Source organism: Dermacentor albipictus, chromosome 3 (assembly GCF_038994185.2).
Source record: "Dermacentor albipictus isolate Rhodes 1998 colony chromosome 3, USDA_Dalb.pri_finalv2, whole genome shotgun sequence".
Lineage (NCBI taxonomy): Eukaryota > Metazoa > Arthropoda > Arachnida > Ixodida > Ixodidae > Dermacentor > Dermacentor albipictus.
This window is the reverse complement of record NC_091823.1, coordinates 104409755-104429520: the sequence shown is the minus strand read 5'-3', so window position 1 is coordinate 104429520 and position 19766 is coordinate 104409755. Positions and strand designations below refer to the sequence as shown.

General features: G+C 51.0%; 1 protein-coding gene and 1 non-coding gene across 2 annotated transcripts in view; both read right to left on the bottom strand.

Annotated features, from left to right (window-relative positions):
* The window catches only part of LOC135904895 (CD9 antigen-like), a 110633-nt gene that overhangs the window by 69813 nt on the left and 21054 nt on the right, over positions 1-19766 (bottom strand). The gene's annotated exons all lie outside the window — the stretch shown is intronic.
* On the bottom strand, positions 5007-5079 carry TRNAS-CGA (transfer RNA serine (anticodon CGA)). The gene has a single exon. It is a non-coding gene; the product is annotated as a tRNA-Ser (tRNA).

The following is a 19766-nucleotide window of genomic DNA, read 5'->3' as shown; positions in this document are numbered from 1 at the left end:
TGATTAGCGCCCTCGGCTGTTTTGCGTTTCTCGTGCGCGCGCAGCCGCTCCCCGCGCTGTCGTCCAAGGCGAGCGTCACGTGTACGCGCTCGAACTACATATGCGTACTGGACGGAGGCACCCCGCGACTAAACGGTCGCCTAATCTTCCGCTCTATACGCGCGGGTGGCCAACGACAATGACGGCCGTTCTGCCGTTAAGGACTTTCTTCCTACTTTTTTTTCGCATCGACGCGGGCTTTCGCAACTCCGCGGAATGAGCACGTCCGTCCATTCTCGGAGTGCGCGAAGGAGTCGGGAACGTCGTTGCTTCCGCGCGCTGCAAACCGCGCATGCGTCTTTCGCTGGAGCAAGAGCAGCACGCTCCGCTTCGGCTGATGCTCAGCCTAAATTTCGTTTTCCTTCTCCCACCGAACTATTTGCTCTGGTCATCGCAATGCATATTCGTGTACCGGTGATGCACATTCCCAAGCCTACCATGACGAACTATTGGAGGTTCCAACTCCCGCTGCATTCGCAAGCCCGAGCCGTACCTAAAACACTGCGTACTGCAACCATGAACAAGCACCAGTCATCGGACGCAGACGACCTTATCACACGTATCAGCTACGAAAACAAAGGTGCGGCCCCGACTCACTAACGGAACTCTCATTTGTTTTTATCTCAAGACACATTGACCACGTAAAGAACGAGAAGAAAGGAAACCGAGGGCACGATCTTTATCAGTCATATCATAAGAATTCAACAAACAAGGGCATCAAGGAGAGCATAGGGGAAATTACATGTACTTATTCATTCGATTAAAGAAATGATAAATTAATGGAAATGAAAATGGATGAAAGAAACAACTGTCTGCTGGTGGGGTACGACCCTAAGTCTTCGCATTACGTGTGCGAAGCTCTTACCACGTTAGCTACCGCGGCACCGTTCTCCCATCCACTTTCGGGGTTGTTTATGTTTATTTACTAGAACTAAACCTGGGCCTAACCCAGGTTTAGTTCTAGTAGATAGGTTCTTGTAGAAGGGTGAAGGTAACTTAACCAGCTGCCTTCCCCCAAAAAAGGTCACTTACACGTGAAGCCTGCGACAAAAAAGGATGTTCCACATCCGCCAACAAAGGCGTGAGGCGCCACCGCTGCTGGCTAACATTCCCAGGTTTAGTCCAAGCCAGTACAAGTAACGCATTCTGGAATTGCCAATAGGGGGACGCTTTCGTGTAATCAGCACCGCACACAAAAAAATTAAAACAAAGAACGACTGCGTTTTCGTGAAATTGAGATTTCCATGCAGGTTCATTAAAACGGGATCAGCCGGTTGCTCGCAGCACAAGAGACAACACCGATTAAATAAAACTCCGCGTTCAAGCGCGCAGGAAGAACTAACATTCTTGCAAAGGGCGGAAAAGCGAAATGGGAACGGAACGTTACAGGTGGGGAGGACTCCACTGGCTTCAGCCGCCCGCCGGACGCGACCCAGAAGCGCCAGTTGCACCTGCTGGTCAAAGCTGGCGAGCTGTGACTCCCACTGCTCCATGCTATTTACCACTTTGTCGCCCAGGAAAGTCTCTAAATTTCCGGGCTTCTTATCGCACCCCCTTCAGATGTGGTACAATGCTGGCGAGCCGCCGCACCACGGACAAGCGTTTCGGTACAGCGTCGAATAAACTGTTTAATTTTGAAAGACAGCCGTTTGTATTTTACGGAGGTCCGTGGCCCAACCGCTGGTGAGCGAGAATGCCTTTTGAAGTTGTTAAATGAGTTTCGTTGACGGGGTGGAGATGCTTCGCTCGGCTGACAAGTTGTCGAGCTAGAGCATCTGTCCCTTCGTTCCCTTCGAGCCCGGCGTGTGGCGGGCACCAGACCAGTCGGTGTTTCTGGGTTAATTAACGCCCCAGTAGTTTGATGACTGTTGTGGGTAGGGGCCGCGTAGGCGGCCGTTCATATATAAAGCCGGCGCACTTCCTGGGAGCCTGTGACGATGATTCACTGCTTTCCCCTGTGTTCCTGCTCTCGAAGGCCAAAGCTATGGCAACGGACTCTGCTTTGGTGGTTGGGGACGTGTACACAGAGGCTCCTTTGAATGACTGTCTTCATATCCCAGTCTATCACTATTGCTGCGCATTTCCCCCCCAGTTGTACCTGGCAACGTCTGTATACATGTCGTGAGTGTTGTCTTTTATTTAGTTATTGAGCCACTTGACTCTTTCTGCCCTTCTTTCGGCATTACGGTCTCGGTTCATGTTCTTGAGGTGGTGCGACCGAGACCATACCGCGGATGTCTTGCGGTGCTGCTACGAGGGCCTCATCGAAGTGCTGCGGGTACGGCGGTACTGCTAATCTGGCGAGAATTTCTTTGCCCGACCGAGTTTGGCTCAGCCGGTTTCTCTGTGATAGAAGTACACCGCCGCCTTTAGCTCGGCGTATGTGCTGTGCACGCCGAGTCCTAAGAGTCTTTCATTTGATGTGATGTGAATCCAACATGGTAGCCGGGAAGAGATCTTTTTCTATATAGCTCAGTAGTCGTGTTTGCATGACTCGCTCGAAAAGCTTACCCATACACGACGTGAGTGGTATGGGTCTAAGCGCCTCGAGGGTGGATTTCTTCCCCGGTTTGGATATTGTGATGATTTCGGCTTCCTACAATTCGGTCGGAACGTAACCTTTGGATCAGTAATGTTCGTTAAAGCAGAAGGCGATTTCCTCAATTACTTTGTCCCTGAGATTCATGATCATAGCACATGTGATTCGGTCCGAGCCTGGAGCAGAATTTCGTTTTGCAGCCTGAGCTGCCACACAGACTCCCCTCTTCGGTTAAGGGGGAGTCTATAGCTCTTTATTCTGTTTACCCGAGTACGTAGTCGCACTTTCGTGTATCTGGTTGTCGCCAATGTAGCGGCTCTTGAGTGACACCCTATAGAGACAAGACTCTGAAGAGCCACCACCGCACGCGGGACAAAGCTCGTTGCAAACTTGGCGTCAATTACGTACGTTACTGCGACCAAGTTTTCGCGGCCGCGCTCCGCGCAGGGCTTCCTTTCAGTGGCTGTATACTTCTCCTAACCACACCGGCACGGGAGCTAACCTTAACCTCGTTGCGCTAAGGGACTCCTCCTCGACCTCGCAAGAGTATACGCAACGCAGCCACGGATGCAGCCGTGATGCAGCTGGGGGGGACGTTGAAGAACAACAAATAAAGAGCGTCGCGCGCGAGACCGCCGTCTCCATCCGCCTCCCCAACCTTCCTCAAACTTGCACTACAGCCAGGGACTCCCATCACTCCTCCAACGGAGACACGTTGCACTGCCAGGAAGCGGCGAAAATGAAGGCACAAACAAAAGCCGCTCCAGCGAAGACGTCGGGAAAGAAAGGCGCACAAACAAAAGAGACGGCGCGAGCGGTGAGGTGTCGGCGAACACGAGACGGAACCGAAAGGAGGGGGGGGGGGGGGAGGCAGAGCGGCACGTCTGTCCTTTCCGGCTTGCTCTCGCTGCCAGTACTATACTGCCAAGCCACGGGCCCAGACCGGAGGGCCACGCACGGCCGCTACATAAATGGCGAGGGAGGCAGGGAGGGGGAGAGAGAGAGTAAAAGAAGAGCCGGGCATTACGGACAAAAGAGCAAAAGACGTCAAAACGCAAGAGTGGCGCACGTGGTGATGAGAGAGAGCGCTCGCGGTTAAATCCCCGGTCCGCCCTTTCCCCAAACCTGCAGCTCTGCCTCCTCTCCCTGCAGCGGCGGCGGAAACCGCGACGGCGGCGGCGACGGCGCTGCGCCCCGAAATAGTGTAAAACAAACCGATTGAGAGAAGACGAGGAGGAAAAGAAAAAAAAAAGAACAAAGAACGCGGCACGCGCCAGTTCCCGCTGTTATTACTCTTATTTCCTCCTTTCTCGACGCCAAAATCCGACAGCGTGAACGTGGCAATGGCCGCATGGACCCCACCCTGACCGGACAACCCCTTGAGTCTCCCCTTCCCCCCCCCCCCCCTTCTACCCATCCGTTATATCTCAGAACCCCTTGCACACTCCCCCGGATTCTTCCACCGCTTGCTCCCCCACCCCACCCCACTCTTTCTCCCCGCTTGTTCTGACGATGGACACAGCCTATTTGCTCCGCGGTCCTCGCGCGAGAAAAGAAAGAAAGAGATCACGAATGAGACGATGGAAAAGTAAGCGTAAACGATACACACATGCCAGCCGCCACCGCTCACGAGTGACTCGCTCCCGGATTTCAAGGCAGCAGGCGTCATATGCGTCGAGTTTATATATATATTTTTTTTACTTTCCTTTTAATTTTATTCTATTTCCATCCAAACTTTGCGGCTCTGCCAATTTGCCGAAAATAAGTGGCCGTGATTCGCCCGAGCCAAGCGGCGCTGGCGCCCGCAGGCGCGACGCGAAGGAAAGAGAGAAGAAAGGCGCGAGACGATGAAGGAAAGATGGCGACGGCGGGTGCGTTCGAATTGCGCCGAGTAGGAAGATAAAAGAAAAAAGTACGTGTCTAATATATACGAGACAGTTCGCAATATGGTCGCGGTGCGACATAAACCGTATATGGATGGTACGATCACTCATTACAGTGACAGGGCATTTCTAAAAAGCTGTAAGCGCGCGCGCATAAACTTGTGAGTAGAGAGTTTTAGTATAGGGGACGCAAGCGGCTAGCGTACGCAAGAACTGGGGGGGGGGGGGGGGGGGGGGGAGGCACGTTGCTGCTTATGCGCAGACACCTACGTCTGGGTCCGCGCCAGCGCAGTACCGTGGCCCCTATAGAAGCCGCTTGCGTCCCCTAACCTATAAACCTCTCCAATAACGAGTACATGATACAGGAGTGCGGGAAATGGTGACACGAAATCTACCATGAAAATAAATAGGAATATATATAGTCATATCCTACGAAGCCAACAAACACTGACACCAAGGACAACATAGGGGAAATCACTTGTGCCTAATAAATGAAATAAGGAAACGATAAATTGATGGAAATTAAAGTTGATGAAAAAACAACTTGCCGCAGGTGGGAACCGAACCCACAACCTTCGCATTTCGCGTGCGATGCTCTACCAATTGAGCTACCGCGGCGCTGTTTCGCCAACCACTTTCTTGGGTATATATGTGTCCTAGTAGAACCTTGGGCGTGTTTGTCGGCTTCTTATGATATGACTAATAAAAATCGGGCCCATACACATATATATATATACACACACACACACACACACACACACACACACACACACACACACACACACACACACACACACACACACACATATATATATATATATATATATATATATATATATATATATATATATATATATATATATATATATATTCTTTTCGGGTACAACCCGAAAAGAAAGAACGGTAACAGTAATAAAACTAATAATAATAATAATAATAATAATAATAATAATAATAATAATAATAATAATAATAAAGTTGATTGGCACTGCTTGGCGTTCGCATTGTCCTCCACCTTCTTCCTCCTCTCTCGCAAACGAGCGAGCGTACACATGCAGCCGAACGCGACCCAAGAAAGCAGAGCGTTCCTCGAGCGGAAAGAGCACGCAGATCGCGGACGGAAATACGAGGTTCCGGGGTACACCTTTGCTTGCATTCCGGTGACACGGTGACGCCTGCCCGCCGCCGACATGCACAATGTGCGTCACACGCAGCGGCAGCATATGCGTGTTATATATATACATACACAGCCGGATACGAGCGGGCAACACGATAAGAAAACAGCAGCGAGGAGATGTACGTGCATATATATACAATATGCAATACAGAACGACACTCCACTCATGCGGGCCACTTTCAATCGCGACCGCGAGCCCGACCCGGATCAAATTTCTCGATCGCGACATGGTCTCGCTCCTCAGCCTCCGCAAAGGAGCCAATCGCGATCGAGAAATTCCGAGAAATACCTAGGAAACAGCTCGGTCGTGAGCTAAAGCGCACCCGTGGGACGCCGGTATAACAAAGACTATATACGGAGACCGTGTCCAGGTATATATGCTCTCTACAAATCTCCTTGCATCACTTACTCGCTACGCGTGATCTACATTGTTAACATACGGATACGCGGCTTCTGCCGAGTCCGTAGCTACACGACGACCATGCCATGTGCGCAAGCAGATAAACAACGCCTTTGAATCGTTTACGCAAGCCACAATCGGTCTCGTATACAGAAAGGCTTCCGCGAGAGCCCGCCAACGCGCTTTATAACGGAGTCGCTGGCACTGAAACATAAAACAGGCGCAACTAAACAAACTGCATATAACTGCCGCCAGTGTTGTTTATGCGGACCTGCGCGGCGATTCCGTTTCTTATAGCTCTCCCGTCAAAGGGAAAGCTCGCCTTCAATCACCCATGCGTGCAGTTAAACTATATATATGAAGTACCCTGAAAAGAAGAGGGGGCAAAATACGGGGGGAAATTTTGGCGTTTTTATATCACGAACCAAGCGTGCAAAATGAACATACATTAATCTATAGCACCACAAGCGCTTACGAGAGCCGTCATATTGGGCGAGCATACATATCGATGCATTGTGGAAAAACAGCGCCAATTTACACGGACGAAGAAAGGCTATATACTGGAAAGACCATCCACAAGGCTATATACGCAACAGCGTGCAATTGACAAAGTCTCACATCTGTACGCACAAATACCGGGGAGGACCGGCGAGATGGGAGACCGAAACCCACGAAAAAAAAATTAAAAAGAAAGCGATAGAGGGCCGCCGACCCACGTGTTCCTTTATTTCTACGTCGGCGTACGACCATGGGCGTCGGGATAACAGCAACCTAATCTAGTTACAAAGTAATCGCATTACCACCAATCAGATTACGACACCGCGCGTCCACGGCGAATAAATTGATGCCCGGTGTTTGGGGAGGAAGGGAAGGGGGGGGGGGGTGGTCCTATCATGCCAAAACAAGAGAGCTCCACGGGAACGTTTTACCCGAACGATGGAAAAGCGATCTCATGTACCCTCTCCAGAACCAGCGAAGAGAAGAAAAAAAAGTGTTGAAAAAAAATATACAGAGACAGGATCGAAGAAGCATAGAAACAGTGCCTATATAGAAGGCATTAAATGGCAAAGACGGCACAGGCCAGAATGTACCGAGCGCCCACTGCGACGAGAGTAGCGAAAGAGGCAGTGATAAAGGAGTGCGCGGCCTTGGATTGAGGAGTGGAGAAGGAGGATGAGGGGGGGGGGGGGGGGGTTCGGATACAAACTGGCACTATAGTCAATTTGGTTTTCTTCTCTCGGCTGCCGCGCAGCCTAAACGAAAAAGCACAACAGCCACATCAATGCACGCACGCACGCACGCACGCACGCACGCACGCAGAGTAGGTCACCGAAGAGCGGGCGCCGTTCCCCCGAGAGGGTGTGGCATCCCTTCCCGGGCCAAGGATGCGGCGGACGGCGACGGCGCAGCGCAGCTTCCCGGCATCCCTCTCATCCGCCATCCTCCATCGAGAATCGACAGAGCGCGGGGCTGGCGGCGTGCGTCGGCGGAGTTCGATGCAGCGCGCAGAGCACGCGCGCGCCCCTAACCCAATTGGGCTAACATTAGCTTAATTAGCATGACCGATGACATTCATCACGTAATGCGCTGTACGCAACTAATAAACACGACAGCACACGCCAGACAAGGAAGACATGGCGAAATGTCTGGTGTGTCCTATCTTGGTTATTACAAGAGCTACGCTCAGTTTTACTCGGCACAGTACCAGATGAACGAACACCAACTAGCCCGTTACACTACCGCTATAATAGATGGCGTCATAACCTAAATACCCCGACGTCGTGAATCTACTTAGAATATTCCTGAGGCTCACTACGCGCGAGAATGGATGTATACACGTGGGGAGGAGCGGGCGGTGTAGCTGCCGCCACATACTGATTGGTTGATTAATTAAGCCAGCTGTTCGCTGCGCGCCTTCTCTATTGATTGCGCGAGGCTGAAAGATGAATCGATTGATTAGTTGCCAGACCGCGTTAGCGGTCGATGCGTTCATAGATGTATTGTCATGTTTATTTATTTGCGAAGTGAGAACGACAGCCCGAAATACTGATTTGTCGATCGATCGGATGCCCTCGAGTCAAAGAAGCTATAGTACAAGGCGCGGGCGACACGCGATTCAATCACCTTAGGGCAGAACCGACAACACAAACGCAACACCACACAAAGGCAGCACGACATAAAGTAAGATCGACCACGAGTAAAGCGAACTCCCCCCCCCCCCTTTTTTTTTTCGTTGAGGAACAGAAAACTTGCCGACTTGCACGCACGCTCGATCGCGCAGAGCAGCGGGTTGGCAACCGCGGCGAGTCTGCGACACCCTCTCGCATTTTTTTTCACCAGCGAGTCCCGTCATCTGCGGGGTGCATGCATGCAAGTACTGCACCGAAGCCGCCATTTCTCTCCAGGCGAACGCTCTACGCATGCCCCGCAGAGCACACCGATGCGGAGCGGAGCTTGCAATCCGCGCAGCCATGCAGTGTGGTGCAGATGTACGTCAGCGCGCTCTTGAATCGTCGTTGCCACCACCGACCTAACCATACCGAAGGGATACTAAAAAGGAACATTTAAGTTGAGCTGTATCAACAGATGACGCTTACTGCGAGAACAAAGCGGCAACTTATTCAGTCACAGGAATCCAAAAGCCAAAAGCCTGAGGAAAAACAAAGATAAAAAATAAATAAAATAGAGCGACATTGAATCCTAAAGAAACTCCATACAAGACTCTCTATGTGGAAGGTTCCGAGAGCTTTTACACTGTCAAAACCGCCCGAGTAGCATGAAGAAATCCGTCACGTCACACTGGTCGACGTACCGAGGATGAGGTTCCAACGCTAAATTCGAAAAAGGGATGTTTTCACTGCACTTGCTGCACTATACTATATTAGTATTCCAGCCAGCTAAATGAAACTGCATAGTTTAAGAGACAGAAAGAAAACTATATATCGCTTAAGCCTGATTTAATGTTACTGTTTAGCGTCCCTCTAACACCCCCCCCCCCCTTTTTTTTTTCCCCGAAGAACAGAAGTATTTCTCCGATCCCAATATCGTAAATCCAATCTAACACGTCACTGCCGTAACTCTTAACCTCGTTCCACTTAAGTTACACTTAGTGGGACATTTTAAAGCGAAGCTTTCTTTGAATATTCTCCCGACTTTCCGGACGCTGCTGTTGCTGCTGCTGTTGTGGTCTTGCTCGCACGACCCGCTGCGTTTCTTACAATATCACCGGATGTCGCTCGCCTCCATAAGCCCCCTTCGTTGAATAGCAAGGGATCAGCAGCAAGGAAAAAGTCGACATCAACAAGGGACCGAGGAAGGGGTGCCCTTTATCCCCACTGCTGTTTATGAAGTACAAGGTAAAGGTGGAAAGGGCGCTACAGGGAAGTAATATCGGGTTTCATTTTTCACGCAAACAGACATGTACAGTAGTAGGGCAGCAGCTTCCAGGTTCGTTTTATGCGGACGACATTGTGTTGCCACCTAACAAGCAAAGTGATATGCGAAAGCTGGCTGATACCTGTGGACAAAAAGGCGATAATTTGAGTCTGAAATTTAGCTGCAGATGGGCAGCGGATTGGGCGAGTTGGTGTTCCATGGCAACAATAAAATTCAAACAGCGCTAGACGACAGGACCAGAAAGGGGAGGAGACAAACACGGCGCCGAAATTTAGCGTTAGAAAATCGGGTGTTGTGATATTCAATGAAAACAGTGAACAGATAGTGCGAATTCAAGGCCAGGAAATAACTCTGGTAAAATGAATATAAACACCTTGGCATATGGATAAACGAAGGCAATAGATATATGGAAACACAGGAAAAAACAATAACAGCAAAGAGGAAGAGAAATGTGGCCATAACGAAACACAGAGCGCTATGAAGATACAATAGGCATGAGGTGTTCCGGGCTATGAGGAAAGGTGTAATGCTTCAAGGACTTGCATGTTTAAATGCCGTTGTTTGCTTGAAATCAGGGGTACCATCAGGACTCGATGGCAACCAAAGGTCAGTGGGGTCGCCTCGCATTGGGCGCTCGCGGAAAGACTACAAATGAAGCTGTGCAGGGTGGCACGGGCTGGACAATTTTTGAATTGAGGGAAGCTCAGAGTAAAATTGATTATGAAGAGCGACTGAGTAACGTGGAAGAAAGTAAATGCGCTGGGAAAGTTTTCAAGTATTTGTGCAGGAAAAACATTGCTATTCCCAGTGGAGGAAAAGAACTATAGGAAGCTTACCAGCAAGTATGCGACCGGTATGGTAAGCAACATGGCAGCAAAGAAGACAAGCGGAAAGTCAGAGAGGCTGAAATAATCTCATGGGTGGCGGTAATGGAAAAGAAACCTGCCACGAGTAGCTACTGCTGCACAGATGAATGCGGATGAATGAAAGACGAATGAATGAATGGATGAATGAATGAATGAATGAATGAATGAATGAATGAATGAATGAATGAATGAATGAATGAATGAATGAATGAATGAATGAAGCAGACGAATGAAAAAAAGCAAGCTATACATCTCGCACCTACACGCAGAGTAAAAGAGAGGAGGCGAGATTTTCGTGCTGTCACGTGACTGCCGCAGCGGCTCGCCGTCAGTTGGTGTGGGCGTTCTGCCGCAGCTGCGTTGTGTCGTCTGCTAGTGTACATGCGCACTTGAAGGATTCCCTCTTGCGCCTAAACCGCCGCGACATCACCCGCTGCACTTAATATGCGACGATGCACGCAACTTCTCGCTCACGCACCCGGCGATCGATAACGCGCGTGCCCTCTCCGTCGCCTCAATACGGGCGCACACGCGCGACAAATCAGACGCGCAGGCGCGGCACAGGCGCGCCCGCGGAGCTTGTGCGTGCCAGGCACGGGCAACGTAATGGCAACAAATGGAGACGCAGTTAGGAGGCCTAGCGGGAGACAAGGGTAAGAAAAGAAGGATCGGCAACAGCTGAGGCGCGGCCAGAGAATTCCGGCGGCGGGATCTGCAGCTCCGGGGGCAAGCTGCGCCGCGGAAAAATGCGAGCCTCATGCGTGCGTCGGATGAACGGCGCCGGCGCCAGCAACAGGTACCACCGCTGCTTGCACTGTAGGCGAATGCCCACTGGAAATTCGGCCATCGAATGAATCGGCCATCGAATGAATCGGCCATCGAATGAATGAATGAATGAATGAATGAATGAATGAATGAATGAATGAATGAATGAATGGCGAGGTGAATGCGAGAGAAATGCGTTCGCATTAAGTCGCACACCTTTGAGGTCGCGGATCCATGACTTAAACCGTGTTCACCACATTGCAAAGTGTTGCCCAGGAGCTCACTCCAACACACGTCCTGCCTCTTCGAGAAGCGGAGTGCAATTGGTGGAGGTCCCCGGAGCAGACCGCCGTCAATATATGTACCACACATACAAACATACACGCTCTTCTAAGCTCTCTCATCCCCTCTCCACATCTATTACGTGACCGGCTTCCCACACTTCATACGCTTGATACTGACACGTTTTCCCACACTTTTTTTTTCTTTTTTCGCTTGTTTTCACTGGGATAGCAGTTATATGAACACTACAGCGCATCTCTGCCATCGGCGTCGCCATCACCGTGAGGTTCCGCATATAGTCCAAGGGCGATGAAATAGTTGCCGCGCGTAAATTAGTACACAGCTACACGAAGTAAGGATATCAGTTTTATCGGTCGCATAAACTTGGAAACATTCGCTTACTAAATCAATTAACAAGCATATTGTCAGCGCGCGCACCGGCAAGCATGAACGCATCGCAGTCGAAGCGCTGCAGCAGCAGCGAGCGAAGTTACCTTCCTGCCGTCTATCGTTAAAACGCAAACAGCGGCGAGAAAACAACACGCACAGAGGTATGAGCCGTCTGCAGATCGCTTTCGAGATACGTCGCGCGCGACCGCGCGCCGCAAAGTACGCAGTTGCTCGCGGAGTGGAAGCCGCCCCTCCTCTCCTCCTCCCGCGCTGCTTCCCACTTTCCTCCGCATCGCGTGCGAGATTCAGCCGAGATCGTCAGTTCCACTTGAGCCCGGTCGCGAAATACGCAGTTGCTGCCTGAGCCCAACGCCGCCGCCCCCCTCCCTCCCTCCCACCTCCCCCCCCACCCCCCGCCCCGGCCTTTCGCGCGACTGAAGGTAGCGCGTTTGTTCTCTGTCTCCTCCCTCCCGTGCACCAGATTGAGCCGTGATCGTCGGCTCCCCTCGCGTGCGTTCACTCGCACACAGCATACTGTGCGCGGCGACGGCGTTATCGCCGTTGGATTTTAAACTGAACATCCTGGAGACGACAAGAATGCAACTAGAGTGTCCATATAATTGCTGTTGCAATAAAAAATCCAAGGGGATGGGGGGAATAGGGGGTTCAAAAATCGTTCCAACGCGCACCTGTAAAGCGTGCTTTCCCTCACGGCTTCCGTGCACACGGAAGGAGCCCACCGGTGGTCTGGCCGCGCGCACGTAAAAATGTTACCGAGAATTGTTTTCATTAAGAACCGAACATGAAACAAATCAATCTACCATATCGTGGGCACCTTACACGTGCACGGTGTAAAATAATTACGCGCTATAGCTCTGAAGCATGTCGTTCAATACGACTGGATCTCCGTGCTACCTTGAAAAGTGTAATTTTCATCTCTAATTTTAATTTTATTTATTCTTACTTATCGCTTGCTTGAAAGTCGGTAGGCACGAGCCGCATGAGTAAATGGGGAATTATCGTTTTTTAAAATATCTTTCGGTATTTTACTTTCTTGTCAAAAGTCCATCGGTATAGCGACCGCATTAAGCAGTGACCCGCGCACATCCCCGAGCTATCTACGCCTAATTACAGCCGCCCTGTTTTGTCCACCTCACATGCAATGCTTCCCAATTAGCCTCGAGTCACACCAAGGCGAGGAATGGGGTTCCACCCCTTATCGCGGGGAGTGGCTCCCCGAATAGCTTCGAATCGCGACTCGAAAAAAAAAAAAAGAACAACCGATCTAAAAGCGATCTAAAAAGATCGCCGATCTCAAAGCGCGGATCGTAGACCGAAATGCTTTGCGCGTACCGTCGATGCATGGCGTTACCGAGACGGGAGGATACGACGGGAAAATTAACTGGTCCGATTTTCGACCGCCGCGCGTGAATCGGGTCACACCGCGGCTGCGCCTCTCACGCGCTGGCATGTCAGCGCGGGCTGACAGCGGTAGCACGTACATGGCGTGCAGCGACAGGCTTATTACTTTTTTTTCCTGCTTTCTTCTTCGATTCGAGCTACGTGCGCACGTCAAAAACACGGGCGATGGACATAATAGAGAGGAACGTGTACGTAATTTCTATACGGCCGTACTGACAGAGGCCTTAACCATGCTAGTATTGTAACAATCATGCAGTCGCAGCATAAAAACGTAACATTAACAGTCACTACTCACCTGTTTTAACATTAAATTGCAGGATTTAACGATTCTCTCTCTCTCTTACACGCACACAGTGAGAGAGAGAGAGCACAGAGTCTTGCATAATGTAAACGAAAAGACTTTTAATGAGTTTTGAAAGCATGGACGCATCAATTATGCATACACGAAAAGCTGTCGCCAGTAAATTCTTGCTCGAGTTACCCAAATAACCTAGTAGTTCTTGCAGTGCGAGTCGTTCACGACGTAAATTTTGTCGATATTTATCGGCAGGTGTCCTTCGTGCGTCTGCTGTAGCGGACCCCGCCCGCGTCAAAGATGGCGCTCATTTGAATTTGGCGCACAAATTTCTGCGGCGTCGACAGTGCAGCCATTGCCCCCCCTCACCCCCCCCCCCCCTGCTAGATGCACGTCAATCGTTAACTACATACTTGCACACAGCTCCCTTTTCGTTCCTTTGCTTTTATGCCGCGCGCCTCGTTGACGCTATCACTTTATTTTCTTATTCAACAGAAAGATGACCAAAATCAGGCAATGACGCCTGACAAGAGATTCATTTGACAGGGCGCTTGCAAACACGCACACATTATGTAAACATATCTGAACTGCCTCCTAAATAAGTATAACAGGACAATAAACTGCTGACACGCGCGACGTTGCTTAACATGATTCACTTCACGTGTTTATATATATATATATATATATATATATATATATATATATATATAGCGCGCAGTGCCCAGCCGCCTTTATACATTATTCATTGTGTAAGCTGCATCATGCCTCAGCCTCAACGCTTTTATGGGACCGCATTCAGAAGGCGTTTTAAAGCGACAGCTTTCTTCAAGCTCTTCCGCCAATTTTACGATTCGTATGCTTCTGGCCGTTTATGGGGAGGTGAGTCGACCACCATAGGCGTATCAGCCGCAGTTCTTTCACTGCTGAGCCGCCCTATACATAGAAACGCCGTTGGTGACTGGCCCGTGTAGTTTCCAATAAACGTTTCCTCACAGAGCGGCAATTAGGGGCGCATAATTTCCGGCGACTGCAAAGCGACGTGGCTTTGAACGAGAATTGAGGAATGAAACAAGGCAGCTTATGTACCAGATACCCATAGCAAGGGCCGTACTTAGCAAGGACTCTTCATTTTCCATTCGTGCATTGGCTCGAATGACGCCAAACCGTCGTTATCGATCGATAGACTATCGGTTCCTCGCCGGTAATAATTAAGCAGAAGTGCAAGAACTAAGAATGGTAAGAATTAAGCATGCAAAAGAAGAAAAAAAGAACAGGGATACATGCGGAGCAGCCAATATAAGCTCCTACATAGAGCCGAGCTTACAACTAGCTTAACCGTCAGTCGTTCTAAGAAGTAAGCATAATGGCGAAGCCGCATACACACCAGCGCCCGATCTCAACGCGTCACGCCGGCGTGTCACGTATGCAATGCACGCGGTTGGCCCTGGAGGTGAACACGAGACACCTGCCTCGCTCAACAACAAACGAACGCGGCAAGCATTCGGGCCCGCGAGCACGTCCTGCAAGGGAGCGAGTATAGCTACATACACGTAAACAACCGCCGCGAACAATTCGGCAACACGATCTTCGATGAGCTGCACACGTACGCACGGCGGCGACGAAAATTCGAGAACACGATCTCTGCTCAAACCGGCGATGCGTGCTCCGCCGCGGTTGCACGAGGAAGGGGGGCTCATGGACGCTCTCGTTCCGAACTGCACGGTCCCCGTTCTTCTCTTTCGCGACGCTGCAGACGCGCTGCGGCCCTTTTTGACACGCCCGAGTTTAGACATGCGCTCCGAGCGCTGATTTGGAGCATGCGTCGCTGGGCAAATCCCAGAAACCGTGCAAATCTCTCCACACACACACACACACACACACACACACACACACACACACACACACACACACACACACACACACACACACACACACACACACACACACACACACACACACACACACACACACACACACACACACACACACACACACACACACACACACACACACACACACACACACACACACACACACACACACACACACACACACACACACACACACACACACACACACACACACACACACACACACACACACACACACACACACACACACACACACACACACACACACACACACACACACACACACACACACACACACACACACACACACACACACACACACACACACACACACACACACACACACACACACACACACACACACACACACACACACACACACACACACACACACACACACACACACACACACACACACACACACACACACACACACACACACACACACACACACACACACACACACACACACACACACACACACACACACACACACACACACACACACACACACACATTAACACAAAAATGCGTAAGGCGACGCTTTACCAATCTGGCCGCCCCGGCGAAGCATTTCAATAAGCTTTTCGCTTTTAGGTGGAGTTCTTGCGCCATTGGTCGGCCGTCCCCGCTAATATTTTCCGCTCAAGCAAGATCTTCCCTTTTCTATTTTACAACCACCGCAAAGTTCACTTAAAAAAAACAAATTCTGGAACATTCTGCGTCAACGAAGTGTTTCGCAAATGAATTGATTGAAGAGCTCAACCATAAACTAAAATCCGCCTACGCACCTAGAAAAATCTTACGCCTAAAAGAAAGAAAGAAAGACTTATATGAAATATAGCAGCGGTGATGCGAGGCCAGCGGCTTGGGTTGCCGCGGCAACGGCCTCCGCTATTTGCCTTGGATTTCAGGACAGCGTGGGAGTCGGGAAGGAAGCGAAATAGAGAAAGAAAAATTGAAGAGTGATAAAAAGAAAGGGCGCCCCGTTCAGCCGTTTGAACACGGCGCGGCATGTTGCGACACATCTCCATGCCAAAGAAGCCCCCCCTTCACCCGGCGACGGCCGGGACTCGCCTTTCATGTTGCGACGGGGTATGTGTGAAACATACATTTCTCTCTCCAAAACCTCGATGACGACCAAGGAGGAGCAGGATGTCGCGAGCCGTATCGCCACCCACGTCTTTGTGTGCAGAAGAAAGCTCGCGATTTCTAACGCAATTACTCTACAGCGGTATATGAAAAAGGAGGCCGCGACAAGCCCCCCCGCACACACACAAAAAATAACAACAAAATACCAATAACAGAAAGAAAGAAAGAAAGAAAGAAAGAAAGAAAGAAAGAAAGAATAAGAAAGAAAGAAAGAAAGAAAGAAAGAAAGAAAGAAAGAAAGAAAGAAAGAAAGAAAGAAAGAAAGAAAGAAAGAAAAAGAAATCCATATGCGGTGACGTAGTGACAACGGCACTCAGCGAGGTCCATACTGTTCGATTCCCGGCAGACATCAGCGTCACCCATGTATGTATGCAAAATGCTAGAACAGTCGTGCTCCGACTATAACGTTGGGTGAATTAAATTAGGCCGGAATAATTTACTATATGGGGCATATCCTTTGTAGCAGTGGTCACTGTGAAACCCCGTTAACTATATAAAGAAACAGATTTGGTCCCGTTGGCATACTCTCCTGTAGCACAGTAGCAACGACTGGTTGCATTATCGCACAAATAATATTACAACGAAGCAAGAAAGAAGATCCTCGCCGCACTGCAACAGTCTACGCATAACGGGTTGACACCTCAACAACGGGGAGCAAAAGCGGGGGAGTAAAAGACCGGTAGTGACGACACATATACGTCACAACAGAATATTTACACTTACGTACAGTTCTCACGCACAAGAAAATCGCTTCAGCTTAGTTCGCGATTCCACTACAGCAGAGCGGCGTACATCCAGCACAGCCTTACGCGTGCGACCGCTACACACATGACGTGCACATTTTCCTTCCACAAGAAGCGCGTGCACTTGACAAAACAACCCCAACCACCAATGCGACTCCATGTGGCAGCCAGAGCAACGTCATCAGACTCAAAAAAACAGAGCCATCATCGACGTATGAGACAATGGGAGCCGTTCTATTTTTAAGCCCCGGTCCCAAGCCCCAGGCGAGGATTGTGCGTGCGTGTGTGTGTGAAAGAGGGGGGGGGGACACATGGCGCCCGCGCCCATGCCCATCCGCGTATACGGGGGGGGGGGGGCAGGTGGAGCGCGCGGAAGGAGCAGCCCCGCATCGGAGCCACGGAGGCCGCAGAAATTATTCAGCGTCGGCGACGTTTACCGCGCGCACCCCCACGCAAACGAGGCACGCCCTTCTACGCATGCGTCCCCACCACTACGACCGCACATGTCGCACACGCACACACACACATAGAGAGACAGACAGAGAGACGCTCGTATACACGCGACACACGCAGCGGACGGACGGACGGGTGATGCGACACATGACATGCCAGCGCTTCCGCGGTCGGGCGTCGCTGCTGCTGCTGCTGCTCGAGGATGCAGCAGGCCACAACAACACGCGCAGCCGCTCAGTCAGGCATGCGGTGAACAGCGCGGTTAACGCGTTGCGTAGAGGTGCGAAGAACGCGCTGGCTCGACGCATGTTTCGGGCGCCTCTATGCTTGGCGCAACGAAGGAGCCTAGCCTCGGAGGTGCACGCATGCCGAGGTGTTTCTTCACGCGGTGTCGAAAGCGCTTTTCGAGTGCGAAGAGGCCGCGGGTCTGACGCGCTCGCCTGCGCCTCCAAAGCGTCTCTCGTGCCTTGCGCGGCACCGCTCCGTTCGACCTGTATGTAACAAGCCTTTGCGACAGCTCGCACCGCCTTCTTTTTTTAAAATTTTGTTATCATTACTTATTACTTGGGGAGTAGGGGGCGGGGCGGTTGGGGTAGAAAGTAATTCCACGTGAATTAATAGAAACGGTGTGGCTCAAGCCCGAACGTTTTGGCGGGATTGTGGTACGCAGCCTTACACACTTGGACAGCCAGGCAGCTTCCAGCTTATTTGCTTTTTGAGGTTCGCAAGCACGCAAGCTTGCCTTGTAATTTGCTCACATGCGCGTTCACGGATGCGTTTGGAAGTACCGCCCGTGTCGGCGTGTAGGCGCCATATACTTTCACACCACGTGTTTTCGTGAACGGCCATTTAGCGGCAATTCACGCCTCGCGACGGCTCATGTATTGCAGGTAAATGTAACCTCTAGCAAAAATACTTCGTGCAAGCCGGTCATCATGTCACCATCTTTTTTTTTTTTTTATGCGTTGCATATTGCAATCACTCAGTTCAGCCCTTGGGCGCGGCCGGGCAGCCACCATTGACCTTTAGCGCAACCACGTGACGTGACGTCACGACAGCCGGGGGGAAAAGCTGGGTCCCAACTCGCGCAATATGCAACGCATTCTTGGCTTAACCAAGCTAAGCCTGGCCATTTTTTTCTACGCTCGCTGGGCGCTTGTTGCGCAATACACGCGATGCACAAAAGCTGCGACCGAGACTGCGCGCTGCAGACAGGAAACGCTCGCCGCACGAGACATCACACGAGCGCCCTTTGCCTCCGCCGCCATAGCCGCCCCCCGCTGTGTAGGCGCCGCGGGAACCGAAGGCAGGCCCGCATGGCAACACGCTCGCGAATGAGACGCGATCGACTCGGCGAACTATATACCGCTTACGTACGTACAGCTCTCTCTCTCTCTCTCTCTCTCTCTCTCTCTCTCTCTCTCTCTCTCTCACCTCACACACACACACACACACACAGAGAGAGAGAGAGAGAGAGAGAGAGAGAGACACAGAGATCTCAAAAAGTACGGCACCAATCTTCTGGGGCAGCGTGCGCCGACCTCTTCGGGGAAGGAAGAAGGGCGGCAGATCTATACCTGGCGCGAAATGTGGGCCAGCCGGCGTAATAACAACAACCGCCGCCGCGACAGGCAGGGCGGAAAGAAATTGATGGAAAACGACGCGGCGCTCCGAAATGTCCCGGAGTCGATCGCGCCGAGAGATGGCGCTCCACAACGCTTGCGACGGCAGCCGCCGATGGGCGCAAGACGTGACTGCCATTCCACAAGCTTCTTCAGGGTCCACCTGAAGGCGCACGAACCAAAGAGCAGACATGATCCAGGATTCCTACACGCAGCAAAGCGAGCGTATATATATATGCTCTCGTATGGTTTAAGAGAACACGCCTAGAGAGAGAGACGCCAAACCATCGAGAAAACTGCAACCGATAGTCGAGTTAATGACAAAAGAGCCCTCCGCCTCACGCACGCACCACTATAAAAGCACGCTATAAAAGCACGACCCAGAAATCGCACGCTGCGCGGCAAGATCACTTCAGGGCCAAGGTCGAAGGAGCGACCGTCGTGCGAGATGAGCTTCCGCACGGCGAGGCG